We start from the raw sequence: 8,426 nt of genomic DNA, 5'->3' as shown, positions 1-8,426 counted from the left end.
CCCAACTAATGTAGATTCTGGATCTACACAAGCCCCTTGATGCTAGCCTCTAACTCCTCAAGATTTTTACACCAAAATCTTCTTCCAAGCTCCAATCTCCTCAATCAATGGTGTTTCACATGAACTAGGGTTTGCTAGAACTCTCAGGATAGTAAGGGGCTGAGGGAAGGATATAATGTTCTTTATATAGGGTGCAAACCCTAAGATTAGGGTTTTCTCTTCCTAGCACCAACTCGTCGAGTCCAGCTTCCGACTCGGCGAGTTGGTCACTTAATTCGCGACCAAAATCCCGCTCCGACTCGACGAGTACTCGCACCTACTCGTCGAGTAACTTCCTCAATGCACACTTTATGTCCTTACACCATATTTCTAAAATTTGGGATGTTACACTCACTCTAATGTGTTTTATAATCATTTTTTTATTATAAAAAGGGGGAGAATGAAGCGTGGGTATTCGAAGCTTCGGGTATTCATTTGCGGATTTGAAGACCGGTATCACTTCGAGGGGGAGTTTGGTCTTCATCGTGCGAGATCGTTGGATGTGTAAAGTCATGCTTGTATGTGTAAATGGGATGAGTCTTTTCCAATAATTAGGAAGTGAGTAACTCCCATTATGTAATGATCATATTTGGAGTGTTAGACTAGAGAGAGAAATTATACAAGACCCACTTTGTATGTTCTTTCTAGATCTGATGAGAGCTTAACAAGATTTATTTACTCCATGTGTTCATGATTTGTATGATGATTCACTAGATATTTCTTATTCCGCACATGTTATCATAATCAACACCACTACAGTTTGACAAAGAGTGCTCACTTCTTGGTTATTAGTGAGAACTCTTCTGCAGAGAAGTTGGTGGAGATTTATATCTGAAAGGTAGTGGCACAGCATGGGGTGCCTACGTCTATTGTGTATGACTGGGATGTGCGCTTTACTTCCAGGTTCTAGAAGAGATTTCATGAGGATTTGGGTACCCGGCTACACTTCAGTACAAATACCATCCGCCAACGAACGGGCAGAGCGAGCAGACTATTCAGACACTCAAGGATATGCTACGTGCATGTGTCATCGATTTTAGTGGGAGTTAGGACTCCTATCTTCTGTTGCTGAGTTTTCTTATAACAATAGTCATCATGCCAGTATCGGTATGCCCCCGTTCGAGCTCTTTTATGGAAGGAGATTTCAAACTCCTATCTGTTGGGGCGAGGTGGGACAGAGGGTCATGAGGAGCACGGAGGTAGTGCTCAAGAAAACTGAGCTTATACAGCAGGCTCGACAGCGATTGTTGACAGCGTAGAGCCGCCAAAAGAGTTATGCGAATCAGCTACACTCTGAGCTGGAGTTTCACGTGGGGGATCTTCTGCTCCTGAAGGTGTCTCCCTAGAAGGGTGTCATCCGCTTCAGGAAGCGGGGCAAGTTGGGCCCCAGGTTTATTGGCCCTTTCCAAGTGTTGGCCTGTGTGGGAAACGTGGCCTACCAGTTGGAGCTACCGTAGGAGCTGACACAGATTCATGATACCTTCCATGTTTCCCAGCTGAGGAACTGTGGTCCCTCTGGAGGACATCCAGGTCGATGATCACCTGAATTATATGGAGAAGCATGTGGCCATTTTGGATCGGAAGGTGAAAACCTTGAGGAACAAGGTTGTAAGTTTGGTCAAAGTCCAGTGGCAGCACCGAAGGGTTCGGAGTGGACATGGGAACCTGATTCCGAGATGCGTGAGCAATATCTGGAGTTGTTTCCTAAGGATTACTTCACGGGTGAAGTCTGATTCTAATAGGGGAGATTATAACATCCCGAAATCAGGTATATTTTGTTATCTCTTGAACCTTTTTCAAAAGTGTCACATTTGGTCCCTCATGGAAAAAGGCTTGCAAAATGGTTGTACGCGTGGCGTACATATGAGTACGTGCAACGTACTCATGCAGGGTGCATGATCGCGGATGGCTAGCTAGTATGTTGAGCGTACATGTGGTACGCCGGGCGTACTAGCCCAAATGTTAAAACCTAATTTTAAGGGTTTTCCATATTTAAAGAACATTATGACTTCATTTCTGGCCACCCTTATCAGCCTCCAACCTTCTCATAAACCCTAATCTTGTGTGAGTTTCTTGTGTATGAGATATTGCAAGTTTTGAGTGTTCTTAGCTCTTGTAGTTGAAGAAGGAGGTTAGAGAAGAAGAAAAGGGTGCTAGCCAGCTTGAAGGTCCAGAAACTTCCCATCTTTGTGCATTATTTTCAGGTATAAAGTCTTTACATTGGCAACTTTCCTTTAAGATCTCTTTGGTTTAAGATTTATGAGCTAAAAGTCCCTAATTTTGCACCCTTATGAGTTTGGGACTCCCCCAAAAGGTTTTTGTTGCCCTTTCATGCATATTAGGACATTTAGATTCATAAAAATGATTGCTTGATCTTTCCCTTTGGCTTATGCATGAGTATAGTAGCTTAGAATGGATGAAATGATGCTTTGAGCTTTTCCTAGCCATGCAATGGCTTAAAGCCAACAACTTTATGGATTAAGATGTCTTGGACTAGTCAGATATGTGGTTGGGTTGGTTATCTTAAAGGATTAAGACACTAACTTGATGGAATAAAGGCAGACGGAGTACGTCGTGCGTTCTCCTAACTACGTGCAACGTGGCCTGATCCTTCCTCGATGAAAGTTGGCCCCGTAGTACGCCCAACGTAAGGAGTGGTACGATCAGCGTAGTCGTTGAGTGATGAATTTCGTTGACTGTCACCCTTCGTCAAGATTTAGGGTTTTTGGACCATAAGAAGGGCAAAATGATCCTTTTTCCATTAGAAAGTTTAGCTGTGGGATTTGGACTCGTGAGTTGGATTAGCCCAAAGGCCAGTTTGAAGAAGGTCCGTGAAAAGTAAACGAAACTGACGGGCTGATGAAAACCCAGCAACTTGTTAGGACTAGGTTTTGGCTTGCCCTTTAATTATTAATTAGGGTTAATTATTATGTTGATTAGGCGGAGTCTAGTTCCAACAGTTTGGGCGTGAGGTTTACTAGTTGTCGGTGTCAGGTGAGTCTCCTCACTTATTCTCACTTGTGTGGTAGAATAGTTGTATCTTTGATGACTAGTTGGTTCTTGTTGGTTTTATTATACACTGTTGATTATATGTGACTGAGACTGCTGATAGTCTCAAGGGTGGCTGATAACCCATCGGATGTGCTGTTAGCTCATTGGGACTGCTAATAGTCCCCAAGATTGCTGATAATCTATAATTGTTTGCTTTTATACTGTGTTGTATGTGGTATTTTGGGGAACTCACTAAGCTATGTGCTTACATTTGTTAATTATATGTGGCAGGTACTTCTGAGGACCGCGGGAAAACGAATGTGTGATTGTACACAATCGCTGGGATGTTTGCTGTTGGGACGGATGTGAACTCTGATATTATGGAAATGAATGTTTTGAATAATTACGTACTTGAAAACTTGTTTGTGAAACCCTGATTTTGGTAACTTAAAATGAAAACTTTGGTTTGGAAATTTAGGTGTTACATACGCTCCTGAGTCGTCCTAATTATTCCGACGACACCTTGATCTTCCCTCCTCCGACGAAACTATCTTCTCTGATTAACTGAACGTCGCCACCAGTGACTCATCTGAGCCAGATCTCTTTTGACAGTTTAATCATTCACAACCTCCGAACTTCAAAGAGCCTAGATCTCAGGTGTTTTCTTTTACTTTTCTATTTGTTTAGATCAGTTTGTTATCAGTAAAACATGTTGAGTTGTATTGTAGGTCTGATTCGATATGTAGGCCCTCTCCGTCACGGAAATCAATCGGTGGCCACCCTTGGCTCAAGCTGCAGCGACGTCGGAAGGGGGAAGTCTCTTATTCACTTTCTCATTTCTTCAACTATGATCTTAAACAGATGGAGGCGGAGGGAAATGGCGAGAAGTGAAAAGGTGGTTACGACGGTGGGAGGTCGAGGGAGATGGCAACATACAAATCTGGAGAGTGAAGAGGAGCCGGTACGCTAGATCTGGCGGCGTTACGCTTGTTCCGGCGATGTAACGGTGGTTCCGACGGCAACATAACGGTGGTTCTAACAATAGTCTTGTGGTCTAAATGTAAATTAAGATGAGAAAGTGTGTGTAAAGTGTGACGGATACATCATTCAATATTTAAAACTTGTTAAAAAAAACTAAAAATCTAGAAATTCATAATTTTTTATCATTTTTCCAATGATATCAAATTCGATAAAAAAATCGTCAAATTCACAGTGTGAATCTGTGTGTAGATTTACAATGTGAATTTGAATTCACATGGTGAACTCAAAAAATATATAATTTATTTTTAAAATTCATAATATGAAGTTATTAATTTAAAAATTTTTAGTTTTTTTTTCGATAAACAATAGGCTCTAAATTTGAAAAAAAAATTGGTTCCTTGATAACTAATAATTATGGTTATCTACTGAACTTTTCTATATATATATATATATATATATAAAAGCCTAATTAAGTATCAGGTCAATTAAGTGTTGGGCCTCTTTATGGTTGGCTTCAACTAAATGAATAACTATGAGTCTATGAACTAAATAAGAATAAAAAGGTTACAAGTTGTCAAGTTCCAAAGTTGTAAAATTACGATATGTGATCTTTACTTCTTGTCATATTCCTATTCTTGGAACTTAATTTTGTAGGAATGAGATTCTAGGATTAAAAAAAAGTAAATTTGAGACCTCTAACGTGAGTAATTTCCCAACTTGGTAAGATAGTAAGTAATAGTGACTGAAAGTCTCTTTTAGGGTGGTGAAAAGCTAAGGAAATATATTACATGTCGACATAAAGATAATAATTAAAAAAGAGACGTGGGAAAAATGAATTCTAATAGAAAAAATAGAAAAGCAAGGTATGGTAGGCTCTCGTTTTCTAACATACTAAATTTAGTAAGATACATTTTCAGCTTCAACAATTTGCTTCTTTTGTATTTTCTATTTAATTTGTCAACCTGTTATTAAAAAATTAAATTAATCGATTCTTGAAAAACATACTATAATTAAAAAAAATGAACCTTCCAAGTAATTCATTGTATTTTTTTTGTCTGTATACATATAGGTTGGCATATATATCTTAAATTCCAAATGATTTATATATCCTATATTTTAATCTATAAAAGAAAAATAAATTTCTCGAGTATATATATTTTTCATACCTATCGATTTTTTATTGTATCTATACATTTTGTTTGGCGTTTTAAATTTTCATGATTGACCAACTAGAGCGTAGCTTATAAACTATATTTTTACTATTTTAGACTACTTTTTTAAGTGTCTTTTTTTAATTTTTAATATACATTTAATTAATTATAAACACACATTCTTCTAAATACTTTTTTATGTAATTTTAATATTTTATATTATCCACCTAACTTATTAACTAATTTTATAAAAAACATTATTTTTAGTTAGCTTTTCTATTAAGGATAACGACTTAAAAGGGTAATATATTATTGGATTTGTATATATTTGGTCATTGAGTTTTTTTTTGTCCACATTTACCCTTTCAACTTGTTAAACTGTACACATTCAGTCCTTATGACCGGTTACTCCAGGTTAGCCGAGAAAAATGACTTAATAGGGTAATATATTTCTCATTTTGTACACATTTAGTCATTGATATTTTTGTACACATTTAGTCCTTAATATTTTTTTGTTTCAAAATAAGTCATTTTTGTTTTTGTACTCATTCAGTCCAAAAAAACTTCATTTTTAAATAAAGCAAAACTCTCTAATTATAAATCTATTATTAAGAAAAAAAACGTTTATTCCAAAATACATTTATCGAAAATCAAAGTAATATAGGAAACGCGGAATCCTCAATACTGTTGATGAATGTGTACAGTCCTGCATTCGCCTTCACACGATCAACGTAAGAACCTGAAAACATAAACAACTGGGTAAGCACAAAGTTTAACGAGTTTCCCCCAAAATATATGATACAACAAACGTATTATCATGCATAGCGGGCTCACACTCATCAGACTGGAATACATTGGCCCAATCAGTTATCGGAATGGAATGTCAACATGCAACAGATCCAATTAGTCATCGTACTGGAATACCCATGGTTTGTTGGTCTGCCGCCTTAACCCAACCGCTCTTCTCGAGCCTCCGTGCCTACGACTTACAGCCGGCCCACACCAGGTATCTTGGCCTACAACATATAGCACGACCGCACCAACCCATCCCACCACCATATGGCTATCACACGTAAGATGTCGTGAGAAAAACGTAAAGAAATCATTCATAAGTACTGAATGAATACAAAAAAAAAATAACTTATTTTGCAACAAAAAATATTAAGGACTAAATGTGTACAAAAATATTAAGGACTAAATGTGTACAAAGTGACAAATATATTACCCTATTAAGTCATTTTTACCAGCTAACTTGAAGTAGCCGGTCATAAGGACTAAATGTATACAGTTTAACAAGTTGAAGGGGTAAATGTGGACGAAAAAAAAAAACTCAATGACCAAATGTATACAAATCAAAAAATATATTACCCTTTTAAGTCATTGTCCCTTTCTATTAATACAATAAACATGATCTTACATAATATTAATAATAAATCGTATTATCATATGTATGAATGTAAATTTCATGTACATTCTAACATAAAATTTTTAATAAAATAAATATTTTTATATATTTGATACTCGCATACCATTACCATCCCACATGGGGTGTCCATTAAACCTAATTAAACCAAACCCCACAAAAAGGCACACCACCAAATTCCTCGTGGACCAACACTCCAAAAATACATTACCTTTTATTAATTTACATCCATTATTTTTCTATTTTCTCAATAGTCGATATATAGCAAATACAAATATACAACCACTTTACAACTTACTATGTCATTCACACAAAACAAAGTTTCAAATAAAGAAAATGTAATTAGAATTATAATCAAACAAATAACGAAAACTTATAATAAAAGATTCATTGATTAATTGTAAAAATATATAACATTTAAATTCATCATCATACAACATGTCAACGATGATAATTTTCCATAACTTTCTCCTTCTTTCCATTTCCATCTTTCCTTTTTTCCTTTTTCCTTTTCCTTTATTCTCATCCAGCGAAATTTACAAATTCATATTTCATCCATCCATCCACGTATGCTTCCAAAATTATATCTTCATATTAAAAATTGAAAGTGTGAATCGTGAAAAAAGAAACACAACCTAAAACGACGTCGTTCATCATGACATCATCATCAAACATCTTCTCCACTTCACACTTCACACATTCACACTGCATCTGGTCGACAACTGGTACTTAATTCCGGTGCCGACGACAATCCCCGGAATCGCCGAATTCAACTTGTTCCCGAACGGAATATACGCCGGACAACTCACGTGAATATGATACCTCCCGGAGATAAACCTCCCAACTCTCCATCTCACCCTTCCGTTGATCTTAATAATCAACGATATCTGACCATTGGATTGATCCTGAGTCAACGACGCGCCGTTGTACGGCGCCACCGGGACGTTGGTTCCGTACACAAACGGCGACCAGACGTTGTTGTCTTTGTGGCCCTGGTACACCGGCTGGATGGCGGTGAAGTAAGTGATTTGCTGGTTTTTGTAAGACGCGAAGACGTCGAGTTTATCGTAGTAAACTCCGATTCTGTCGTTGGGGTTATGGGAGGAGATGGTGACCTGAAAGTTGGAGGAGAGGAGGATAGGGGCGGAGACGTTGAAGGAGTAGATGGTGGCGTCTTGGAGAGTGAATCTGGGTTTTCGGGGTTGAAGGATTGCCCATGTGATGAGGAAAGTGAGGAGGACGAGGAAGGCGAGGATGAGGAATCCGGCGAAGAGTTTTCGGAAGAGTTTTTTGCTCTTGTTTTTGTGGTGGGTGCACTCTTTGACGGACATGGTGACGGCTGTCGGTGGTGGTGGACGGTGGACGGTGGTCGCTTTTTCACCGATTGTCCACTGGTGTGGACAGGAGAGTGTTTTTGAGTAGAGAAATGTAGAAAGTTCAAGAGAGTGATTAGGTTTTATGGAGTTCAGTGTGGGGTGTTAGGTTGTACGTACAAGTAGATAATGCAAGTAGAGAATGCAATGTATCATATTCATATATTCCTTTATGATTTTCTTTTTGATGTCTTTTCAATGTTATATTCTCAAAAAAAAATTATTATTATTATTATTATTTAGATGATTCTGCTATAAGAGGAAATAGTTAGAGATTATTAGTGGACATTTTAAAGAAAATATTACCTTCAATGTTTAAAAATTATAATTTATAAGAATTATATTATGTTTTTTGTTTAAACTATTGATTAATAAACTTTTTTAAGATTCTGATTTTTTTTTAAATTGACATGAGCTACTAGAATATCATAATATGGATTCTACTCGACTTTGAAGTAAAATTACTTG

At 37.3% G+C, this 8,426-nt stretch overlaps 1 pseudogene across 1 annotated transcript; it reads right to left on the bottom strand.

Annotated features, from left to right (window-relative positions):
• Nucleotides 1-6,948: 6,948 nt before the first annotated feature.
• LOC145159676 (NDR1/HIN1-like protein 1 pseudogene) lies at nucleotides 6,949-8,033 on the bottom strand (annotated as a pseudogene). Its single transcript, XR_013737842.1, has one exon. The product of XR_013737842.1 is annotated as an NDR1/HIN1-like protein 1 pseudogene (transcript).
• Between the last annotated feature and the right edge of the window lie 393 nt (nucleotides 8,034-8,426).

The sequence above is a fragment of the Lactuca virosa genome, chromosome 2 (assembly GCF_052849685.1).
Source record: "Lactuca virosa cultivar CGN04683 chromosome 2, Lactuca_virosa_CGN04683_v6, whole genome shotgun sequence".
NCBI lineage: Eukaryota > Viridiplantae > Streptophyta > Magnoliopsida > Asterales > Asteraceae > Lactuca > Lactuca virosa.
This window is presented reverse-complemented; position numbering and strand designations above follow the sequence as displayed.